This window comes from Dendropsophus ebraccatus, chromosome 1 (genome assembly GCF_027789765.1).
Source record: "Dendropsophus ebraccatus isolate aDenEbr1 chromosome 1, aDenEbr1.pat, whole genome shotgun sequence".
NCBI lineage: Eukaryota > Metazoa > Chordata > Amphibia > Anura > Hylidae > Dendropsophus > Dendropsophus ebraccatus.
The window spans coordinates 37,066,720-37,091,823 of record NC_091454.1 but is presented as its reverse complement, the minus strand read 5'-3'; the positions used below and the strand labels follow the sequence as shown (position 1 = coordinate 37,091,823).

At 45.4% G+C, this 25,104-nt stretch overlaps 1 protein-coding gene across 1 annotated transcript in view; it reads left to right on the top strand.

The window, feature by feature from the left end:
* Positions 1-279: 279 nt before the first annotated feature.
* ATP10B (ATPase phospholipid transporting 10B (putative)) overlaps positions 280-25,104 on the top strand; it is a 187,407-nt gene continuing 162,582 nt past the window's right edge. Inside the window, exon 1 of the mRNA XM_069969699.1 lies at positions 280-321. The gene's annotated coding sequence lies outside the window, so the exon portion shown is untranslated. The remainder of the gene's footprint in view (positions 322-25,104) is intronic.

The window sequence follows — 25,104 nt, the reverse complement described above, 5'->3', positions numbered from 1 at the left end:
CATACTGTGGATAGGTCATAACTACTCCAGATGGGAAAACCACTCATGACCAAACCTAAAAAATCACCTGAAACAGCAGGTATGTGTTACTATATACAGTATCTATGTATGTTTGTTGTGAATGTCTGTGTATAATAAATTGTGCTAAGCATCCATTTGATCATGTAACTCTAGAAGAAGGCTAGCTCAAATGTGAGAAAACCATTCCGATTGCTTTTATTCTTTATACCATGAATAATTTCCTTTGTTTTACATTCTAGTTTCCTCAAACCGATTTTATCCTGAATAATTGATCACCCCAAGACTGAGCAATACAGAACTGTAAGTATCATTACACCCACATTTTATTTATATTTTTATATGTTTTGCTGCCTCAAGTTTTTCTTATGAAGAGGGGAATGAATCAAATGCCCATTAATATTACATTGGAGATCTCATATGTAGAGACAAGTTCAGATTATAATCCAACATGAGCAATATAAATAGGATTTCCCTGAAATGTTATACATGCTGATTTAAAAAAAAGAGGTGGTTAAGGTGCTCTGTATGCAGAGTGAGTGCAAATGTCCTGAAAATCATTGCCGACTCTAAAAATAGTAAAATACATTCAGTATATTGCGAGTGGATTTCTTTTGGACAGAAGGACTAGGCCTAGAGATGAGCGAACCTCGAACATGCTCCATCTGAACCCGGAACGTTCGGAAGTATGTAAAGGGTTATTGTTTGTGTGTCACATGGATCTGTGGACCTATGGGAATCTTTTCTTCTCTCCTTTCATCTCTCTCTTTACTTCTTCTATTGCACTCTTCACCCACTCACAGGAGGAAGGAAGCCACATGGGTAGAGGAAGTGCACGAGTCTTTGGAACTGGACTTTGTAGATTCAGGACCCAAGCTAGAAAGCTCTCTACAGTGGTCCTTTCTGGGCCCTGGCCCTCTGCCAGGTCCCCTACTTTTAAGGTTCAGTCATAGTCAGATCCCTGTATATGTAGGAAGCAAGACAAGACACAGCTCACAGTTTTTTCTCAGCCCACGCTACACAACACTATGCAGTGTTAAACTCTGACTTGTCCTCTCCTGTAAGAGACAACCTCAACCCACGCCTTGAACTAGGAGAGTAACAGAGGAAGACAGTATCCACAGATAGCAGTAAGCTAGGAACTGATCCAGATAGAGCAAAGTTGCTAAGGCCTAGGAACTCTATCTCGCAGCGCGGTTGTCAGCAGGGAACCCTCAGAATTCCGCTCATCCCAGGTAACCAGGTCTGGGGCCTTTTGTCACCCTCATAGGACGGGTCATCTGACACTGGTGGGCATTAGGTGGTGTGAAGACTAAAAGGTCAATACACGGGCACAAGTATTCTCCTCTTTTTCTAAGCATTCTTCTACCTCATCCTCCAACATCCCGGCAGAACACAGTACTACTTGGGTTTAGACTCTCACGACATCCTCCTCTCTGCTACTCTGGTTCTTTGTATCTCTCAGCACGACTGTCCTCACTCTATTCCTGTCTCAGATCTGGTTATCATACTATCAAGTGTCTTATCAAGTGCTTTATCAAGGGAGCTATCAAATGTATCTTGTCAAAGCAAAGCTGTATAACTTGCTGCACACAAGTACCCTTCAAGTAAAACCAAGATTATTTATGCTAAAGAGACTCTGATTCTTCAACCCATACCGACACTGTGTACATTACAGCCTTGGGACATTTCCCCTTTCTGTGAGTGGCAGTTCCAATAGTCACTACATCACTCATCCATGACTACAAGGGACCCCGTAGCAGCCCGGCAGGACACTGTCCACGGGGGAAAAAGGTACAACCGGCCTTCTAAACTAAAAGCAGGCGTGCCATCACACCTGTGTGCCCAACGGGCACTGGCGTTACAACATAACATCTTAACATCAAGGTCCGGCTGTATCTCGGCCAACCACCACCGAAGTGGCGTTAACACTTCACCATCTTGCAAGTGATCGGCCGATCCTCCGACACAACATCACCGGGGGTTACCACACTTGTACTTTATTCATGTGTATCCATGCTTAGGGCCGCATTAGATTGCCTCAGTAATGCAGTAAGTAAGCATCGATCTGCTAGATCAGCATTCGCTTCCAGAGTCTTTTAAATGGCTCAAAGATCATGCAGCAAGGGCTGCATGGCCATCATTAGTGATATCCGTGCACATCACTGAGACAAGTCAAAAGTTTTGATTGGTTGAAGTCTGAGTGTTTCGACCATGACCGATTGATCAGGAGAATGAGCCAGATCAGATTTTAGTCTAACATTATGAGCAATGTAAATATCTATCTCTATATCTATGTGTGTCTCTCCTCTTACTTTTTTCTTCTCTCTCTCCTCTCTCCTCTGCTCGCTCTCTCTTCTCTCCCCTCCCCCCTCAAACATTGCTTTTGGGAGGGAGCCATAAACAGTACATCATAAAGCAACACACATGTGAAGGAGGCCTATTCTCTAAGTAAATGCTGCCTTATTCTTGAGTCTATGTGACAAATGAGAAACAGCTAGGAGGAGAGTGTGGCAGCGCATGTTCTGATGTCAAAGTTACTCCAAATAAGAGTAATACTTTGAAAATTATGGACACTAGTTTTCTCCATGATGGTAACACACCAGGTTAAAACAAAATGTTTTGCTCCATCAAAACAACGTCTGACACTACAAACAGTTGTTTAATAAAGGAGAACCATCAGCAGGATAGACGAATCTAACCCGATTACACTACAAACTGCATGGGAACGGATGAAGCTAAGAGATTTGCTTTTATCTTCAGTGCCCCATGCGCACTCGAGAGCTATCAGCAGGTTAGATACATCCAACCTGCTGATATCTCCCCTTTAACCAGAAGTATTGGCAACCTTTAGGTCCCACAAGATTCCCACATATCCGGTAACCAGTTGGTAGTTGTGGGGCTTTTGTTACATATTTTACAGACCTCTGCATTAGTTTAATGTAATTTGTTAATATGTTTGGAGCAAGTTTGTACATTTTGGCCCTTTTGTTGTTTCTCAACATGTCTAATTACTATTATGAAGCATATTTCCTGCTGTGCAGCCTATATCGTCAGGAGCTGGATGTGCAGAATTGCCATCTACATCACAAGAGATGCTCCAGGCAAATACTTGGTAGACTATTACTCATTGTTCTATTGTCTTGCCACATGCTGTCCATGTTTCAGGAATTTCTAACTCTTAGTACGCTGTTTCATATCAAGATTAGACCATGTCAGAAATTGCATGTTTACTTATGCTGCAAAATATTAAAAGTTTTGCCCGTAGTGTAGAGCAAATTTCATACATCTCATAGGCCTAGTAATTTTTCAGTAAGTATTCTACCCCCCCCCCCTTTTTTTTTTTTTTTTGTATAGACCCCATTATATAAAACACCAACAACCAACAGCGTTAAAGGGAAAAATACAAACAATCTTTATTATTTCATAGAATAAGAATTAGTTAAATGGCTACAGATCCCAGAATCCTGGCTCTGTTTAACACAATAAAAAAGTTTTAGACAGGACATAAGACCCCACATGTAGCAGAAAAAAAAGACCCCAGGACATACCTCTAACTAAGTTACCTATATACCATGTACAATCAGTATGCGGTATTCCCCAGAATAGCCAGACAAACAGGACCTGTAAACGGAAATAAAGTGCAAAAGTGCAAAAAATGGTAACAGTCCAGCTAATGCAATAAGGATATAAGTGAGGGGGGAAGGGCAAGGAGCATGGACAATGCAGGAGAGACTGCTAGAACATCATGGAAATCCTACCACCCCCAGCCTGGCCACACACCTGCCAGTGAGCAATAGTAATAAGTGGAGAATCCCAGGTCCAGGAGCCGACGTGCGTTTCGCTATTGCGAGCTTCTTCTGGGGTTCTTCCGGCCTGGGTGTTGTAGGATTTTCATGATGATGTAGCTGGTTCTCCTGCATTATCTGCGCTCAGGGCAGTTTCTAGGTCTTTTTGGCAACAGGGCGACTCTTGATAAAAGCGTCCTGGGGAAGAAAGGAGGGCTATTATCAAGATTCAGGTTAATAGGAAGAAGCAGTGTGTGTATTACAGAATAGAGCAGTTCCGCACCCCTGACAAATAATGTTCTCCTGAATAGAAAAACATCATTCAGTGACTCACAGGTGACGTCTTCCTTGATCTGAGGCGTCGCTTTTCTTTTCCTCTCCTTCTGGCCTGGACCTCCATGATGATTTCGTGCAGTTAGAATTCGTCTCTTCAGAACCTGCGAGACAAACATCTCAATCTTTGCACTTCTTCAGCAACTTTCTTCCCTTTTCCCACTTATAGGGTCTCAAAATGTAATAATTGTGCTGTTTGGTGCAGTAAAGTCAGTAGGTATGCGAGTTACCCTTTGTATGCTGTGCCACCATATAGTAATAATGTTACCCTGCACTCACCCTATATAGTAGTAATGCCCCCCTGCACTCCCCCCATATGTCCCCCTGCACTTCCTATATAGTAATAATGTCCCCTGCATTGCCCCTATATACTAATAATGTCCTCCTGCATTGTCTCCATATAGTAATTGTGTCCCCCTGCATTGCCCCGATATACTAATAATGTCCTCCTGCATTGTCCCCATATAGTAATTGTGTCCCCCTGCATTGCCCCGATATACTAATAATGTCCTCCTGCATTGTCTCCATATAGTAATTGTGTCCCCCTGCATTGCCCCGATATACTAATAATGTCCCCTGCATTGTCCCTTATAGTAATAATGTCCTTCTGCATTGCCCCGATATACTAATAATGTCCTCCTGCATTGTCCCCATATAGTAATTGTGTCCCCCTGCATTGCCCCGATATACTAATAATGTCCCCCTGCATTGCCCCCATATAGTAGTAATGTCCCCCTGCATTGTCCCCATATAGTAGTAATGTCCCCCTGCATTGCCCCTATATACTAATAATGTCCCTCTGCATTGCCCCCATATAGTAGTAATGTCCCCTGCATTGCCCCATATAGTAGTAATGTCCCCTGCATTGTCCCCATATAGTAGTAATGTCCCTCTGCATTGCCCCCATATATTAGTAATGGACCCCTGCATTGTCCCCATATAGTAGTAATGTTCCCCAGCATTGCCCCCATATAGTAGTAATGTCCCCCAGCATTGCCCCCATATAGTAGTAATGTCCCCCTGCATTGCCCCCATATAGTAATAATGTCCCCTGCATTGCCCCTATATACTAATAATGTCCCACTGCTTTGTCCCCATATAGTAGTAATGTCCCCTGCATTGCCCCCATATAGTAGTAATGTCCCCTGCATTGCCCCCATATATTAGTAATGTCCCCCTGCATTGTCCCATATAGTAGTAATGTTCCCCAGCATTGCCCCTATATACTAATAATGTCCCCTGCATTGCCCCCATATAGTAGTAATGTCCCCCTGCATTGTCCCCATATAGTAGTAATGTCCCTCCCCTTTGGTTGCCCCCAGTATAACTCCACCTCCCCCTTGTATGTATATTAAATTACCCCCTCGGACCCCTTGCATTCACCCCTTAATCTCCACAGTAATGCCCAAAGTCCGAGTAATGTGCAAAGTCTAAGTTTAAAAAAAAATAAATCCCACTCACCTGTCCTCCGTTCCAGTGCTGCTCGGCCTCATCCTCCCGTAGTCTGTGCGGCTTACAGGTCTTCTCCTACACGCAGTGCATGATGAAATGACGTCATCATGCACGGCCCGCAGGAGAGGACGTGCGCCGTTCTTCTCTACAGGAGCAGGGAGTCCCTGCTTCTGTACGCACATTACGTAGTAAGGTACGAAATGTACGTACAGGAGCAGGAATTTCCCTCCTCCTGTACTGTAGTGAGTGGCAATGCGTACATAGTACGCATTGCCACTTAATTTTCACAGTTTTGAGTGGCTGAGCGGGTGGCCAGCGGCTGTGTGCAGGGCTTCCCTTTCAGCTGCGTGGCCGCACACCGCGCAGCTTAAAGGGAACACTGCCTGAGACGGGGCCGGCCGGCATTACAGCGAGGGGGAAGAATCTGCCGACTCCTCCAGGACCACAGATTCTGCTGCCTGACATGGCAGAAGCAGCACCTGGAAGTGAGGGGGGAGATGTGGGAGATCCAGAAGGAGGGGGCGCCGCCCGGGGGTCCGTTTTACCGCCCTTAGGAAAGGGGGGTGCCGGGGGTGCCAATGATGCCGTGGGTCCGGGTGGCCTGTTTGGCTTTGCCGGGCGCCCCCTAGCGTTCGGCGCCCCGTGCGGTGGCCCGGCCCGCCCGGTTATAGAAACGGCCTTGTCTGTGCTCCTTGCTCTTTCGCGCTCACTTTTATATTCTTATTGCATTAGCTGGACTGTTACCATTTTTTGCACTTTCTTTCTGTTTTACAGGTCCTATTTGTCTGGCTACTTGGGGGAATACTGCATAGTGATTGTATATGGTATATAGGTTATTTGATTGGAAGTATGTCCTGGGCTCCTTTCTTTTGCTACATGTGGTGTGTTTTATGTCCTGTCTGAAACTTTTTTATTGTGTTATACAGACCCAGGTTTCTGGGATCTGTAGCCATGTATTAATTTTAACTAATTCTTATTTTATGCATTATAATAAAGATTGTTTGTATTTTTCCCTATAAAGCTGTTGTTTGTTGGGGTTTTATGTAGGATTTTGCATTGGGATACTTTATATATCTGGGGATTTTTTTTTTTATTAATCAGACCCCATTATATGTAAATGGGTTTAAAGGGGAACTCCGGATAAGAAAAACTTGTTTTCTATTAAAAGTTATATAGATGTGTCTATACAATGTATTACTGTATCTGTACAGTTCTGCCACACTGGTAGCTGATAGAAATCCAGGAAGTGAAAATGGCCCCTGTGCCAATTCACATTGTCTCCTGCTCCTTCTGCTTTCCCTCCTAGGAGACAAATCTTCCATGCCTCTGTCTCACATTGTGTGTGTGTTTGCTGATGATGCAGACAGGGGGCAGGGCGTGACGTCACAGGAGGCTTGGCTGGATAACCCAATCCCCTGAGTAATTCACCATCTCTGACCGAACAGAAGCAGGTGCTGCACTAATTTTACAGATTGTAATAGGTGGGGGCTGTGATGATCACATGAGGGAAAGCATTGCATTCTGGGAAATGCCAAACCAGGAAGAACAGAAACACAAAACAGAGCAACCCCCCCCCCCCCCCCCCCCCAAAAAAAAAAAAAAAAAAAAGATTTTTGGTAATTTCAAAACTGGGATAGACAGGTAAGTAATGCGTTATGCTTCTGCAGAAGTTTAATTTGTTTAACCTCTACCTGGAGTTCCCCTTTAATTGGGAAGAATTAGTTTCTGTTTTTGTTATGGTGTTGTTACTGCATTGTGGCTTCTTCTCAGAAGTAATTAGACAGCTGCACATGTATGCCCCACCCATGTATCACAAATTGTATGTATTACCCTCTTCAGCCAAGACCCTGAATAGATGTAGAATACACACCAGACTTCCAATTTACAGATACACTTTATAGCCACTATGCAGCAGTTAGGTTCCCCCTTGTGCCCCCACATTGGAGTTAGGCCACCTTATACCCCAGACACATAGATGGCAAGTGGCAAGGTCAACATACAGTAAAAACCTCCATCTGAGCTCTCTGCTCAGGAGACCTGTGTAAGATGTACAAGGATCCCATAGCCCTAGACTAGGACCTTAGTAGGGTCCTTGCACACTAAGAAAATTGTGCAGATAAATTGCTGCGGATTCCGTATGCACTCCCGCTTGACTCTCTGCCCATCCCATAGACTCCAATATATAGCCCAAAGAATTGTAAAATGAATCCACCTGACCATAGAATGGAGCCTATGGGACTGGCGGAACTTCAGACAGGATCGCGGGGGGAGGGGGGGCAGTGACGGAATCCACTGCAAGTTATCTGTGTGATTTCCTTAATGTGCAAGAGCCCGTAGGCAGCAAACTAAGAAGAAATCTCCTTTTTTCTGCGTAAATGTGACAACAGCAGACAAGATTCTTCTGCCTCTGACCTACACCATGAGAAACTGTTACCCAACAGCTGGAAATAGTCATATCGGAAAAGTTTCCTTTTGACATAAAAGGAAAATGAAATTACTATAAGTCAACAACATATTTACCCGTGATAAAGGAACTTTGCATATAAAAGGATAGGATTATCAAGAGACACTGCTACAGTTTACCCAAGACATGAAAAAACTGCTGCAGTCTGAACAAAAGCCTTCTTTAACCTATGTAGAGATAAATCCTTCCATGAAGCTTAGGACTTGCCGGTAAATGTTACTAGGTTGGGGTAGGTTCACGCTACGGAACCAGAGCAGAGAATTTCCGACTGATTCTGTTGCATGGACCCATTCACGACCTGTGCCATAGACACCGTTCTATGCACGGGCGTATTACGCAGTCTGCCGAAAGAATTGACATGGTAATTCTTTCAGTAGATAGCGGAATCGAGCCGCCTATAGAATAGTGTCTATGGAGCGGGTGTAAAGGCGCATGGCCGTGAATGTGTGCGAGCTTTGGAATCCGGCAGGAATTCTCTGCTCTGGTTCCGTAGTGTGAATCTACTCTTATTTATTCTTCTCCAAGCTACTCTTGTTTTTATTGGGTTTTATTGGTTACCATAAAGGGCAACCCAACGATGTTCAGCCAATACACCTACACTTGCCAAATTTCTGTACATGCAGCCCCCTTTTCACTGTGCCAGCCCAAGGATCTTGGGAAGTGCTTTAGTTACCGTGGCCACTTTGACCCAGACAGTAACAACCCTCACGATTCAGCTCTTCTCTCACTATGTCTGTTCCCCCAAAATATGAGTTTTACAATACACCGGTTTAATGGATTGTGAAACTAAAAACATCAGTTTCCCATTAAATCTCTACATTGTGCACATGTCACCACTTCAGTTATGTCAGTGCCGTTACTTTGTGACCACTATGAAAATAGGGAATAAGGAAGGAGAAACTTGTGACCAGCGTGTGACTTTATCTTGCAATATGTGTCTTGTGTACGTAATCTGAACACACATTCTGTTCTACACACTCTGCCTCCTGGATAAGGCTGGTAAGGAGTTATTTGCCATCAATTGTCATCCATAGCATTGTTTCTAACATTTATTGGTTAATTTAATATGATCTTCAATTTAAAGAACTATAAAATACCTTGCACAAGCTGCTGTGAATTTCCCACTGAAATGATGCCTCCTGCTGTCATTGCCTTTCCATACCAGTGACTGTAATATAATAAAATTAGTATCTTCCCATCTGCGATACAGAACACTAGTTTAGGACAAATGTCTAGCTATTGCATAATTCACTGGAGACGGAGGGAAAGGGGGGTCAGCCGAAGACAAATGCAGATATGTGTATGGGAACGGAGATTTATAATAGTGGAAAAATACAGCATCTCCTAGAAATGTTGGGTTTTATCTATAACCGGCAAACAGGTTCATGATCTTCCTGAAAGGAGAGTTGAAAGTTTTAGTTCACAAAGCAAACTGGAACTTTCTTACAGCAAAAGATTTAATAGGTGCTTTATCAGATATGCTGCATGATCACTCATGGATAAGTATATAAAACTCAATTGTAAGGGTTAAACTGGCTCCTGAATTAAAGGGGTTGTCCAGCGAAAATCTTTTTCTTTCAAACTGGTTTCAGAAAGTTTTATATAGATTTTCAATTTACTTCTATTTAAAAATATCAAGTCTTCCCATACTTATCAGCTGCTGTGTGTCCTGCAGGAAGTGTTGTTTTCTTTTCAGTCTTACACAGGGCTCTCTGCTGACATCTTTGGTCGAGACAGGAACTGTCCAGAGCACTAAAGATTTTCTATGGGAATTTGCTGCTACCCTGGATAGTTCCTGTCTTGGACAGAAAAGACTGAAAAGAAAACATAATTTCCTGCAGAACATACAGCAGCTAATAAGTACCAGCAGAGTTAAGATTTCTAAATAGAAGTAAATTACAAATCTTTATAACTTTCTGACATCAGTTGATGTGAAAGAAAAATATATTCGCTGGACAACCCCTTTCATAAAAGGTTGGTCCAGGCTGTCAAAGGTTCAGCAGAAAACCCCATTTGGAGAAAGATATCTTGACATTTTTCATGATACAAAGGGGTTACTGCAGGAGTTCTGTGTAAATTGAGGATGGTGTCTCCGCATGGGTACAGAGGTATTAGGAAGAACGCCAAAAGTGCAATCTTGGCATAGTCTTCTTAGCTCTGTCTTCTGCCTGTGGTCAGTGACAATTGACACTACACTGTAATTCAGAGCTGAACACAAATGCCAGATTATCCGTCTTTATTGGTTATAAAATTTACTTTCTATAATAATTGGTGGAACCATTTAGGTTTCTTTGACTTTCAAAGAAAGTCAAAGACACTTCACTCATTCATCCATGCTGCTTTATATTTTTCTGTTGTCTTGTATGAAACCTGCCATACAGCAAGCAAGATGCAGGAGCTCTATTGACTTGGTTTCTGCAGATGAACTAACAATAGCAAATAGCGGCATCTGAGTTTAACTTAAGCCACCCCATGTAGTTCATATTTCTAAAAGCCAAATCCCATGTTAGGCCGTGCAGATTGCTGCTGCTGTTGACATTTTGAGACTTTAAATTACATCTTTTCCCTTGGGACATCCCTGACCTTAAGACTGCGGAGAATCAGTCTCTTTTATGCATTGTTGCTTGTTTATCATCGTTCTTTTTCACAGTTTTTTTTTCTTCAGATTACTTTCAATGTATTGAGTTTTCTGGCTGCAGAAAAATGTTGTCTCCAAGTATTTCCCCTCTTGGATTTTACTATCTAATCTCATGAGTGCGTATTCCCCAGCATCTTGATTAAATTTTGGTTTTTCATTAAATCAAAGTCCCTAAATGTCTGTATTCCGGAGACAAGAGGGATCTGTAGCTTGGGTTACCTTTTAAAAGAAGTCAAGTAATATTCGGAGCTCAGCAGATTTACTGAACTTGTCAGCCACTAAAAGTGATGGAATAAATCCTAGCGGCTGCAGCTCTCGCTGGGGACACATAAGCTTACCAGTTCCTTTTAGTGGTGCAGTCTCTTAAATGGGCACTGCCATTACACAAAAAAACTTTTTTATTTTATATTTTATTTTAATATTTTATAGAGACACATCTAAAGTTTTAGTTGAGTCTTCAGACCCAGGCCGATTTGCTAGAACAAGCCCGGAAAAATGCATAAGATTATGCAAGCAGCATTGCAACTTCTATATCAGTTCTTAACTAGATGTAGGTTCCTGCTTTCTTCACAGGAGCTTCTCTTTATTTTGTGTTGCTTCACACAGATCTGGAGTTGATAAAGTGGACTTTGGCACCCCCACTGAAAGTGGTTGTTTGTGGGGTGCTGTTGGTTCACTTTTACAGTCTGAGTTCTATAATCTCCTCCTGTCACTGCCAGAGTGTCCCTGCTAATAGTCTGTCTCAGGCAAACACTATTAGTAGAGCACTGATCTCACTGACTATGCAATGCTGTAGCAATCTAACCATTTCCCATGAAAGGTTCCTAGGGAACATATGTGTTTAGAAAAATAAAAAATAAAAATATTTTTGTTTTTAAACCTTTCATAATAAAAGTTTAAACCAAAATAAAAATAAACATATTTATCACTTTATGCAGAATTGCCGGACGTATTAAAATGTAATGTTCCCAATCTGCATTGTAAATGGTGCAAATAAAAAAAAATTCAGACTCCAAAGTTGCTGATTTTGGGCCACATCATACATCAAATATATAATACTGTGTGTGTGTGTGTGTGTGTGTATATGTATATATGTATATATATATATATATATATATATATATATATATATATATATATATATATATACATATACACTATTAAAAAAGGCAATGTGGGTGGGAGGGCTTTTTTGGTTTAATTAGTGAGTAGTTGTCTCATTTGGAATAGTTACACCCATCCAGTGTGCATCAAGGTATGTTGGGGTGGTAGTAACCAGATATAGTGTGAGGATATTGAACCTAGTTAGTTGTCGATGCCCTTCAGGGATGTGATTATGCAGATGTTACATTCTATAAATCGTAAACCCAGGTGGGTGTTGAGGTGGGCCCTTCAGTAATGTGATAATACAGATGGTAAGGTGTGCAGACAGTAGGAGATGATATAGATGTCTGTCTGCGTTTGGGAAAAGCGCACAATGAGCTATAAAAAAGCTATAGGCGATAGAACAGGGTAACTTTAGGCTTTTAGGCTATGTTCACACACAGTATTTTTGCTCAGTATTTTGGTCAGTATTTTTCAACTAAAACCAGGAGTGGTTTGAAAACACAGAAAGGCTATCTTTACACACTGTTGAAATTGCATGGATGGACACCATTTAAAGGCAAATAATTTCTACAGTGTTTGAACATAGCCTTTCTGTGTTTTCAATACACTTTTGGTTTGGTTGAAAAATACTGAGCAAAAACAGTGTGTACTTACCATCAGTGTTGCTCTGTGATTTGACATCATCTTGAAATGAAAATTGATCCTTAACCCAGCTAACAGTGTCACAGTGGTGTGTTGGGCCTGAAACTACAGCATTGGACTGAGAGGAAGGCGGGCCGATGCCGTGCGGGGTGGACGCTGACAGTGTCACAGACGCCACTGTGACACTGACAGCCCGAGTTAAAGATCAATTTTCACGAAGAGGCCAGATCACAAACTGTCGGCACGAATATATGCATATTAAGGCCATGTTCACACATGGCAAAACAGCTGCCCTTCTGTCACACGACGCCCATTGTCTGTTCAACCTTGCCGTCACGGGCAAGCCAGTGCCGCGGTCTGTTTTTCGAAAAACAGACCGCAGCACCAGCTTGACCGTGACTGCGCCGTTCTATCCCTGTGTCAGATTAAAGAGGATGTACCTGGGTGGTACATCCTCTTTAAAGATAAAAGTTTTAATTTTACTAAAATTTATATGTTAGTAAAATCTGTATAAACACAAGCTGGATACATTGAGTATCACTGTAATCACACTGACCCACGGAATACAAATAACCTGGCACTTTTTACATAAATAAAATTCCCAAAGTTTCCTAAATTGCAGTTTTTTTTTTGTTTTTTAGTTTACCAAGATTGTCTGTCTAGTTTTAAAGAAGCCTTCACCTCAGGGTTGTAGTTTCCCATACCAACCAATTTATTACTGTGTCCTATTGACCTTAGTAAATGTGTCAGGTTTTTCACATGACAAAACTAAAACCAGACTATCCCGCCACACTAGAAGTGGATGTTTTTTACAATTGAAAACCTGTCAAAAAATGACTGTTTGCTTAATAAATTTGTTCATTAAATCCGTGAATTTGATGACTGAAACACATTAGATATCAGTCCCAATGTACCTAACATTTGTACCAAATTCTTTTTTTTCCCTGCTAACTTTCTAGCCTGACCGTTTTGGATGAATTATATGAAAGAAATTTTTTTAAAACAGATATTAAACATTCCCTTAGTTTCCTGCTATTGTAATTTGTATTTGGAAGAAGCCCAAAGCAAAGTATCCCATGCTGTTCCCTCTCTACATGCCTGAGGCCACAGCTAGCTGGATCAATCTAATCATTAGCATTAGGATCAAAAGCTTCATACAAAACCTTTGTTAAAAAAAAACAACCCCTAAAAGACGGTTTAATGTTTATATGTTTTTATGATTGGTGCTAGTTATAAGCAGGTGAAGAAGAGGACAGCATGCTCCAATCCCCAACCCAGCCGCAATATCCCACTCCTTTTCTTTATAAACTATAATGAAGAAATTGAGTTGGATCGGGCTGCTGCACAGTTCGATCAGGACTGAGACCCTGTGTTATCTAAACTTACATAGCTCATTAGTAGTGTTGAGCAGACCTGTCAAACTGTTTGGGTTCGGCAACACTGTCCGAACCTGAACATTCGCTGTTTGATCCCTCACAGCTGCCGAAGTTGAATGCCGAGCGTATACATATAGTATACGCTCCGGCTGGGATCTCTAGCGGCGCCGCAAACAACTGACATGTCAGTTTTCTGCGGCCGCTATTCAGTGAATAGCAGCCGTAGAAAACAATGTCAGTGCACACCGTGTGCAGTGGAGAGTTCTGATGCGGGCGGGCACAGATGCGCCCACATCAGAACTCTGCGGCACAAAAGATTATCCTGCCGGTACTGCAGTTCCAGAACGGCCGGTCTCTTACAGCATGTAAACATGGCCTTACAAAGTAATCTGAGACAAAAATTTTCTGTGTTCCATTCACCATATCCCAAGTGTCCCTCTTTGGGAGGGACAGTCCCTACTTTTGACCCACGTCCCTCTTTGCCCCTTACACATCCCTGTTTTTGACCTAGAAATGAGATTGGTATTAATAAACTTTCTATGCTACTTAGTTACATAGTACGGTTGAAGAAATGTTGCAAGAGAAATTGTCTGGTTTCTTACTTTATAATTATTTGCCGATAAATGGCAGCCATCTACTAAATTTCAACAGTGTGTGAACATAGCCTTTCTGTGTTTTCAATCCCCTCCTGGTTTTGGTTGAAAAATACTGAGCAATAATCCTGTGTGGGAACTAAGACCCAAGGATGCAGTCACACATACTAGATCTGTATGAGTGATTGCATCAATCTGCAGCAGATCTTTGATGTGTAATTGCATCAATCTGCAGCAGATCCTGTATTTGTGGATGCATCCTTGAATTAAAAAGTATAGAAATGTCTGTAAATTTTTCATAGTCACCCACAAGTGTCCCTCTTTGGCCATCCACAATGTTGGGAGGTGTGCATTCACTGTGTAGTCAGGGCCGGCTCCAGGTTTTGGAGGGCCCTTGGGCGACAGAGCCTCAGTGGGCCCCTTTGTATAGCAAATCATGTGGCATCACATGAGGGTCTCTATCTCCCCATTCTGTGTAGGTATACAGCAGTGTATTATATACGTATTATCCTCCTGTATGAGTGTGTATATATCTCCCCATTCTGTGTAGGTATACAGCAGTGTATTATATACTTATTATCCTCCTGAGTGTGTATATAATACACTGCTGTATACCTACACACAAGCCTGTATTTAGAGTTCATGCTGCCCTAGGCACTCTGCATGCAGAGGCGCCCCCCCCCCCCCCCCATTACTGTACATGCATGGTATATACCCTGGCACTTGGGTGCCGCTCTGCTTGATGCCCGCTGTTCTCATCAAACAGACGTGATGGAGGAAGGAAGGAGGCCAGGGACGTCTTAGTTTGGGGACTGGTTCTGTCCAGTGTTGGACTGGGGTACCTGGAGCCACCAATATACAACCAGTGAGACACGACATGCTGACCCGCTCCTTTCCTGAATTCATCTGTATCTGTGACAAATCTCAGAACACCCTCAATTTATACAGCTCTCAGAGTATGCTGGGAGTTGTAGTCTCTGAGAGGACAACCCTGTAATAAATCACTGTGTGCAGAGTCTCCTGGTGGCTGCAATCTGTGGGTGACAACCATCAGCCCTGAAGGTCCAGCAATACATCTGTCTACATCGGCAGCTATCAGAGGATTGTACTACTTTACTACAACTCCCAGCATATCCTGAGGACTGCAGACTGTCTGTACATGCTGGAAGTTGTAGTGCCTGCAGCTGTTGTAGTTGGGTCCTATACACTGAATGCTTTGTGGCATATAAGAATAAAGAGATCTGTGGGGGCTCAGTGCAGGGAAGTGACCCCAGAACATCACTAATAGGGGATAGAACTAAAACATCTACCACTATCCCTATTAGTGATGTTCTGGGGTCACTTCCCTACACTGAGCCCCCACAGATCTATGTATACTTATATGCCACAAAGCATCCAGTGTATGATGCACCTAGGACCCAACTACAGCAGCTGCAGGCACTACAACTCCCAGCATATCCTGAGGGCTTCAGACTGTTCTGGGAGTTGTAGTGCCTGCAGCTGTTGTAGTTGGGTCCTGGAGGCGTTGCGGGAGATCAGAATACATAGATCTGTGGGGGCTCAGTGCAGGGAAGTGACCCCAGAACATCACTAATAGGGGATAGGGGTAGATGTTTTTGTTCTATCCCCTATTAGTGCTGTTCTGGGGTCACTTCCCTGCACTGAGCCCCCACAGATCTCTGTATTCTTATATGCCACAAAGCATACAGTTTATAATGCACCTAGGACCCAACTACAACAGCTGCAGGCACTACAACTCCCAGCATGTACTGACAGTCTGCAGCCCTCAGCATATGCTGGGAGTTGTAGTACCTGCAGCTCTTGTAGTTGGGTCCTAGTTTAAAAGTTTGCACTAGTGTACTGTAGTGACCGCAGGGCTGTGTCAGTACACTACCGCAAACAATACACTGACCCTTATAGACCCCAATGGTACACAGGCTCTGCACACTATAGAAGTAATTACAGTGCAGTTACTAATGACTCACAGGTGACGTCTTCTCTGATTGCCGTCGCTAATGGTGCGTTTACACAGACAGATTTATCTGACAGATCTTTGAAGCCAAAACCAGGCACAGACTATAAACAGGGATCAGGTCATAACGGAAAGACTGGGATTTCTCCTCTTTTCAAATCCGTTCCCGGCTTTGGCTTCCAAAATCTGTCAGATAAATCTTTCTGTGTAAATGCACCCTAACTTTTTGCTTTCTTCTCCATCTGGCGCAGCATCATGAAGACTTCTCCGACCACAACTTGTCTGCAGTGTGGGCAGCTGGGGGGGGGGCTGGGGAAGGGAGGCAGCTGGGGGTGACTGGGAAAGGGAGGCAGCTGGGGCGACAGGGGGACTGGGGAAGGGGGGCAGCTGGGGGGGGGACTGAGGAAGGGAGGCAGCTGGGGGGGGACTGAGGAAGGGAGGCAACTGGGGGTGACTGGGGAAGGGAGGCAGCTGGGGGAAAGGGAGAGCAGCTGGGGGAAAGGGAGAGCAGCTGGGGGGCAGGGGACCAACAGGGAGGGGCAGCTAGGGTGGCAGGGGAGAAGCTGGGGTTCAGGGGGGCTGGGGCTCAGGGGGAGAGGCTGGGGGTCCGGGGAAGCGGTAGGGGGGCAGGGAAGAAGCTGGGATTCAGGAAGAGAGGCTGGGGGTCAGGGGGAGGGGCTGGGAGGCAGGGGAGCAGCTGAGAATGCAGGGGAGAGAGGCTGGGGGCAGGGGAGAGGCTGGGGGCAAGGGAGAGGCTGGGGACCAGGGGAGAGAGGCTGGGGTCAGGGAAGAGGCTGAGAATGCAGGGGGGAGAGGCTGGAGACCAGAGGAGAGGCTGGGGGTTAGGGGGAGAGTCTGGGGGGGGGGGCAGGGGAGAGGCTGGGGGGAGCAGGGGAGAGGCTGGGGGGCAGGGGAGAGGCTGAGGGTTAGGGGGAGAGTCTGGGGGGCAGGGGAAAGGCTGGGGGGCAGGGGAGAGGCTGGGGGGCAGGGGGAGAGGCTGAGTGTTAGGTGGAGGGGCGGGGGGCAGGGGAGAGGCTGGGGGGCAGGGGAGAGGCTGAGGGTTAGGGGGAGAGTCTGGGGGGCAGGGGAAAGGCTGGGGGGCAGGGGAGAGGCTGGGGGCAGGGGAGAGGCTGAGGGTTAGGGGGAGAGGCTGAGGTTTGGGGGGAGAGGCTGATGGTTAGGTGGAGAGGCTGGGGGGAGCAGGGGGAAAGGCTGGGGGGCAGGGGAGAGGCTAAGGGTTAGGGGGAGAGTCTGGGGGGGCAGGGGAAAGGCTGGGGGGCAGGGGAGAGGCTGAGGGTTAGGTGGAGAGGCTGGGGGGAGCAGGGGAGAGGCTGGGGAGCAGGGGAGAGGCTGAGGGTAGGGGGAGAGTCTGGGGGGGGGGGGGCAGGGGAAAGGCTGAGGGCAGGGGAGAGGCTGGGGAGAGCAGGGGAGAGGCTGGGGGGCAGGGGAGAGGCTGAGGGTTAGAGTCTGGGGGGGCAGGGGAGAGGCTGGGGAGAGCAGGGGAGAGGCTGGGGGGCAGGGGAGAGGCTGGGGGGCAGGGGAGAGGCTGAGGGTTAGGGCGAGAGTCTGGGGGGGCAGGGGAAAGGCTGGGGGGGCAGGGGAAAGGCTGGGGGGCCAGGGAGAGGCTGGGGGGCAGGGGAGAGGCTGGGGGGCAGGGGAGAGGCTGAGGGGCAGGTGAGAGGCTGGGGGGCAGGGGGAGAGACTGAGGGGCAGGGGGAGAGACTGAGGGGCAGGGGGAGAGGCTGAGGGGCAGGGGGAGAGGCTGAGGGGCAGGGGGAGAGGCTGAGGGGCAGGGGGAGAGGCTGGGGGGCAGGGGGAGAGGCTGGGGGGCAGGGGAGAGACGGGGCGGCCAGGAGCAGGATGGGCAGGCTGGCTTATTCCCTCCCCCCATGCAGCGCCGAGGTCCGGGGTGCGAGGCAGGGGGTGAGCTTCCGGCACACACAGTCTGACAGAGGCCGGAAGCTCACAGCTGCAGCCCCGTGGTGCTGGATCTTCTCTCCTGCTCGGCGATGACGTCACATCACGTGAGCGCCGCCGAGCAGGAGAGAAGGTCAGGGACCGCGGGGCTGCAGCTGTGAGCTTCCGGCCTCTGTCAGACTGTGTGTGCCGGAAGCTCACCCCCTGCCTCGCACCCCGGACCTTGGCGCTGCATTGGGGGAGGGAGCCTGCTCCCGGCCGCTCCGTCCCCCCCCCCCCCCCCCCGGCGCAGACTAGGCACCCGTGGGCCGGTGCCTACGGACGTTTTTTTTTTTTTGTTTTTTTAATAATAAAAAAAGGGTTCCCTGCGAGTGCCGCGCCGCCCTAGGCACCAGACCACAGGTGCCTAGTGACAAATACGGCCCTGCCTACACACAATGGAGAGATATGTACACACTTATACAGGAGGATAATAAGTATATAATACACTGCTGTATACCTACACAGAATGGAGAGATATATACACACTAATAGAGGAGGATAATATCTCCATTCTGTGTAGGTATACAGCAGTGTATTATATACACTCTGCATACAGACTTACACACATATGCATGTATACCCAATCACAGCATACACTGACCTCTGTATGGATCTGTCAGGCAGCAGTCCTGTCACTTGTCACATGTTCTCCCTCTGCCCTGGGCCGCTGTGGAGGTCAGGAGACCCAGGAATACAGCTGAAGGAGGGGGCAGGCAGCACAGGCAGCTGGGCCCTGACCTGCTGTTTGGCCTCTACAGGCTGCCGTGCAGTGAGCCCTGCCCCCCTCTCCTCTGGTCCGACGCATAGAGAGGCCTGGAGGAGCCACAATATGCTTTCAGTGGCTCACCAGGGCCCCCCTCATCCCTGTGCCCGGCTCATTCCCCCTCCCCCCACAGCCTCAGGTAATGATGTGTGCGCTCACAGCATAGCACCACCTACACACAGTGCAATGTGTGTCAGTGTGTGCGCGCGCAGTGAGAGGGGAAGAGATGGTGTGGGCAAGTGCCGGGGGCCCCTTGAGGCACTGTGGGCCCTGGCACTTGCCCGAGTATGCCTGGTGCTGACGCCGGCCCTGTGTGTAGTCCAGGGGCAAAACAACTGATCAGCATGGATCTTATAACGTGTTTACACAGATTTATCTGACAGATTTTTGAAGCCAAAGCCAGGAAGAGACTATAAATAGGGATGAGTGAACCGTCAGACTTTTGGTCCGATGGCATCTTCCTGTGATCCCGGGTGCATAGTTGCGCTCCCGGGAATCTGCTGGCAGGATCTTCCAGGGAATTAAAGATACATTCCCTGGATTTCCAGGGAATCTATCTTGAATTCCCTGGAAGATCCTAGCCGCAGATTCCCGGGAGCGCAACTATGTACCCGGGATCACTGGCATCGCACTGGAGTGAGCGGCTTTCGGACCGAAAGTCCGAAAGTTCCGCTCATCTCTAACTATAAACAGGGAACAGGTCATAAAGGAAAAATTGAGATTTCTCCCTTTTTTCAAATCAATTCCTGGCTTTGAGTTCAAAAATCTGTCTGATAAATGTAAGCACACCATTAACCCCCTTTAAGTGAATGGCCAGCTTTAGTTATGCAGCTAAACTTCCAATCCCACCAACATTTACCCCAAGCAACACCTAGGGATGAGATTTATCAAACATGGTGTAAAGTGAAACTGGCTCAGTTGCCCCTAGCAACCAATCAGATTCCACCTTTCATTTTCCAAACAGTCTGTGAGGAATGAAAGGTGTAATCTGATTGGTTGCTAGGGACAACTGAGCCAGTTTCACTTTACACCATGTTTGATAAATCTCCCCCTACTAGCTTTGTACAAATTGCAAAACATCTGATATTCTGATGCACATAACAATAGTCAGTGCATAGAGCTTCATTTATTGGTTTTCCTCAAATATTCTTTTTTACACATGGCTTTAAGGCCTTGTATGTTAATGTGTTTTGTGAATAGCTACGGAGTGATTGGAATAGCAGGCTATTGAGGGGTAGTATGAGCTGGCAGGTTTTTTGGAGAGAGTGAAGCCGCTCGTTTTGTGCCATAGATGCAAAGCAATGGATACTCACCGCTTTACTGTACAAAATGTGTGAGCTGACATTTACCGGCAATGACAATGATGACTGGCTCTGATGTATTTTACACCATTGCTTTGTTAATGGTGCAGTTAATTGCTTTTGTCAAACACTTGAGTAACAGTCAATTAACAGGAGTGTTGAGGTACAGTTATGATATTTTGATGCTTCACATTATCTCGGTTTTCGGAGCGTTGCTGAGACTTATGATTTTTCCTGTTTGAGTAGTAGCTACGATCAATAGGATATTACAACTGTATAACGCAGCACCTGCTTTGCACAGAGTAACTCCTAACATTTCTCATGATTTGAAAAAATTGGGGGCGATTTATAGTTCTATACATCTTTTATAGGCATGTAGATAGGTGCAAAAGATAATAACATCATAAATTGGCACGTAAAGTTTTATATTGCGCTATCCCATTGTATATTAACCCCTTCAGGACCAGGCAAATTTTTGTTTTTGCGCTTTCGTTTTTTTTCCTCCTTGCGTTTAAAAGGCCGTAGCATTTCTTTTTTTTTCACCTATAGACCCACAAGAATCGTTATTTTTTTTGTGCCGCTAATTATAATTTGCAATGGCAGACTTAATTTTTACATAAAATATGCAACAAAATTGGGGAAAAAAAATATTTGCGCAGTGAAATTAAAAATAAAACACAATTTATTTTTAAGAGGGGGGGGGGGGGGGGTATTTCAACCATTTGCCCTATGGTAAAACTGCCATGTTATCTATGTTCCTCAAGTTAGTACGATTACAACGATATGTAACTGGCATAACTTTTTTACTTTACTTGATGACTTTTAACAATTTAAAACCTTTGCGTATATGCGTATATGCGTTGATTACCATTTAAGATCAGGAATGTGATCATTTAATAGTTCGAGCGATTACGCACGTGGCGATACCAAATATGTTTTTATGGTTTTGTATTAATGAAAAAAAACGTCTTTTTTTTTAATACAGTTATATGAAGTCCCCTGGGGGACTTCTATATAAACAGCATTGATCTCAATGGGAGATCAATGCTGTTTATATAGAAGTGTGTATATAATAGAGCACCGATCCATTAGATTGTTGCTCTATTGGTCTGGTCTACTGCAGACCAGGTAAATAGAATACCAAGCCGGGATCAGCGTCATTCTGATGCTGAGGCCTGGCCAGGTAAGATGAATGGATCGCCCCTTCGCGATCGCATCGCTGGGGAGCAAACTGCCCACTAGATCACCAATGAAATGGAGAAATAGCCATTTAGATGCAGCTGTCAGCTTTGACAGCTGCCTCTAAATTGCTCATTAGTGGGCGTGGCGATCGGACCGCGCCCGCTGACTGCCGCACTCCTGGGCTACATGAATATGCAAAAGAGTAGCCCGTGGAGCCTCATTGAAGAGTCTCAAGACACTGGACTAGCCAGATATCCCTCCGGGAAGGACCCAGCCAAGGGGCAGCTCCTGTTAGGAAACCACCAAAACCACCATATTAAGTGGCCCTATGAGTCAATGTAATGACAAGGGATAAACCAAGGCTAGATTACCATCCACATACAGCTGTTTCGGGGTGTTGCCCCTCATCAGTGTGGAGCAGGATTCTGGCTAGGTGGGAGCAATGCCTAGTAGAGCCATAAGAGAAACAGATTGCTGAACTCAGGGAGACCAGCCAAACGACAACACTGCCTGCTGCTAATGAAAGCGCTCAATGCAGTGAAGTCCTAGGTGCATTGCCCCCTGGGAAACATGAATATGCAAAAGAGGAGCCCGTGGAGCACTCCTGGGCTAGTAATAGCAGCCGAAATCGCAGTGGTTCAGAGCGGAATCGCCGCGTGACCCCCCCCCCCCCCCGAACTCCCCTACCCGACCCAGAATGTACAGTTATGTCCTGGGTCGTCAAGGGGTTAAAAAGCCTTAATAGCTTTGATTAAATAGTTATTGTACCAACTACAGTTAAAGCATACCCCTGCTTCCAAAATATTGGACCGTTTACAAATACACAATGGCTGTCAAATGGAGGGAAATTCTTTGTTTTCTGAAAATAAACGTATAGAAGGGGAGGAGGAAATAAATCGGCCTTTATCAGCCTCATGCTGAATTTCGACCACAGACTAGACCCCGAAACTTATACAAACCCCAAACAAGACCAAAATTAATTCATACCCAAATATTAAAAATTTAGGTTAGATCCGTAAATACATTCAGACCTGAGATCAGACTTCCAAAAGTAAAGTAAAACCCAGATCAGACCAGTGCAAAAAAATATAAAATAAATTGTGGACCACTAAACTTAGTCTGCCACAAAATCTACTATTCTGCCAAGTGCAATGTACTTACCTGTCCTGCTCCACCAGAGAAGTATACCACATTGTTGGGTCGCCTTTAGCATTGTAAATTTTCTAGTTTATGCCAGACAAGCCCTCTAAAACTGAGCTGAGTCAGGCTGCTGTAAAGTGCCCTGTACAGTATTACAGTGAAAGGTGACTTCAGTAGATAGAGAAGACAGTAGATGAAGCTCACAACTCTGCCTCTTCCTCCCTGTGGAATGACCTCTTCAAAGGTCACAGAGTATGTCCAATACTGTTTACTATTCATAAAATACAATAAAAAATTTCAAGTAGGAGAATAGAAATGCATGAGAAAGATAACATGTTTCAGTATACTAAAAAAAAATCTAATAAAACATTTAGTTTTTGATCTCAGGACCACACGGTCACATTGTTCTACTGAGGCAGCAATGCAATAAAACTGCTTAAATGCTTATTTGCAACTTTACTGCAGGTCAGCTCAGGTTACAGTCTAAATCTAATACCATTTGGTAAGAATGTCCTCTGAGGTACAGAGGAAATTACTGTATGGGACACAGAGGACATTGTTGCTCTATGGGGGCACAGAGGACATTGTTGCTCTATGGGGGCACAGAGGATATTATTACTGTATAGGGGCACAAACAGTAATAATGTTCTCTGTGCCCCATACAGTAATAATATCCTTTGTGTCCCCATACAGTAATAATATCCTCTGTGCCCTCATACAGTAACAATGTTCTCTGTGCCCTCATACAGTAACAATGTCCTCTGTGCCCCATACAGTAATAATGTCCTCTGTGCCCCCATACAGCAACAATGTCCTCTGTGCCCCCATACAGTAATAATGTCCTCTGGCCCCCATACAGTAATGTCCTCTGTGCCCTCATGCAGTAATAATGCCTCCTGTGCCCCATGCAGTAACAATGTCCTCTGTGCCCCCATACAGCAACAATGTCCTCTGTGCCCCCATACAGCAACAATGTCCTCTGTGCCCCCATACAGCAACAATGTCCTCTTTGCCCCCATACAGCAACAATGTCCTCTGTGCCCCCATACAGCAACAATGTCCTCTGTGCCCCCATACAGCAACAATGTCCTCTTTGCCCCCATACAGCAACAATGTCCTCTGTGCCCCCATACAGCAACAATGTCCTCTGTGCCCCCATACAATAAAAATGTCCTCTGTGCCCTCATACAGTAATAATGTCCTCTGTGCCCCCATACAGTAATAATGTCCTCTGTGCCCTTATACAGTAATAATGTCCTCTGTGCCCTTATACAGTAATAATGTCCTCTGTGCCCTCATACAGTAATGTCCTCTGTGCCCCCATACAGTAATAATGTCCTCTGTGCCCCATACAGTAATGTGCTCTGTGCCCTTGTACAGTAATAATGCTTCCTGTGCCCCATGCAGTTACAATGTCCTCTGTGCCCCCATATAGTTATAATGGCCCATCCACTAAAAATGGCCCATCATGGCCAAATACATTGTCTCTGCTCTTTTAAGGTTTGCAGGGCAGACACAATAATGATATATGTGCACTAGCCAGTGAGAGAATTATGTCCGAGCTATGTATAGGCTACATGTGTAAAGTGCCTGCAACCTATGAGAGAAAATAAGCAATCGGTGAACTGTTTTGCTCTCTGCCCTGCCATTCTACTTCCCTGCATCTACATCCAGAGATGTAGTGAAGGGTGGCAGCCACCCAGAGATCCAGGGCACTGGGCTAAAAACCCAGGCCTTACATCCTGAATGCCCCTTGCTACCTATGCCCCTGCACGGGCCGTAATGGCAGCAATGTGGACCATGGGCTGTCACGTGAAACATCAATATGTCATGGCACTGCCTGCACTTTTTTTCTCAATTCTAAAATGTCAATAAAAGCTTTTAATTGGTTTTTCAAAATGTCATGGAGTTGTGGCCAAGACACTGATGTGCCCCAAGCTGCATTGTTTTCCCCTGCTGTATTACCATGCCCTTCCTGTCTCTCCCGCTATGACAGACAAGTAGAGCATGCAGAATCCTGCTTAATCTCATTCCCTAACGGGATGCAACAGGGTGGTGAGTTAGTGAGGCGCTCACCTTGAAGCTGTGCCACAACCTGGATGGGAATAGCGCCTGCACTGGAGTCCTCCAAGCCCGACCAGCCATTCATAGCTAGAAGGGGCGGCAAGAGCATGGTAATGGAGCAAGGAGAAGCAAAGCGGCATGGGGCACATCTGTAAACAACCATATTGGTCAGTCATAGCTAGCAGGGCTGAGAGAGCATGGTAATGGAGCATAGAGAAGCAAAATGGTATAAGGTACATGAATAATCAACCACATCTAACGTCAACCACATCTCTATGACCTGTTCCAAAATGTGTATAAATATGCTCTGAT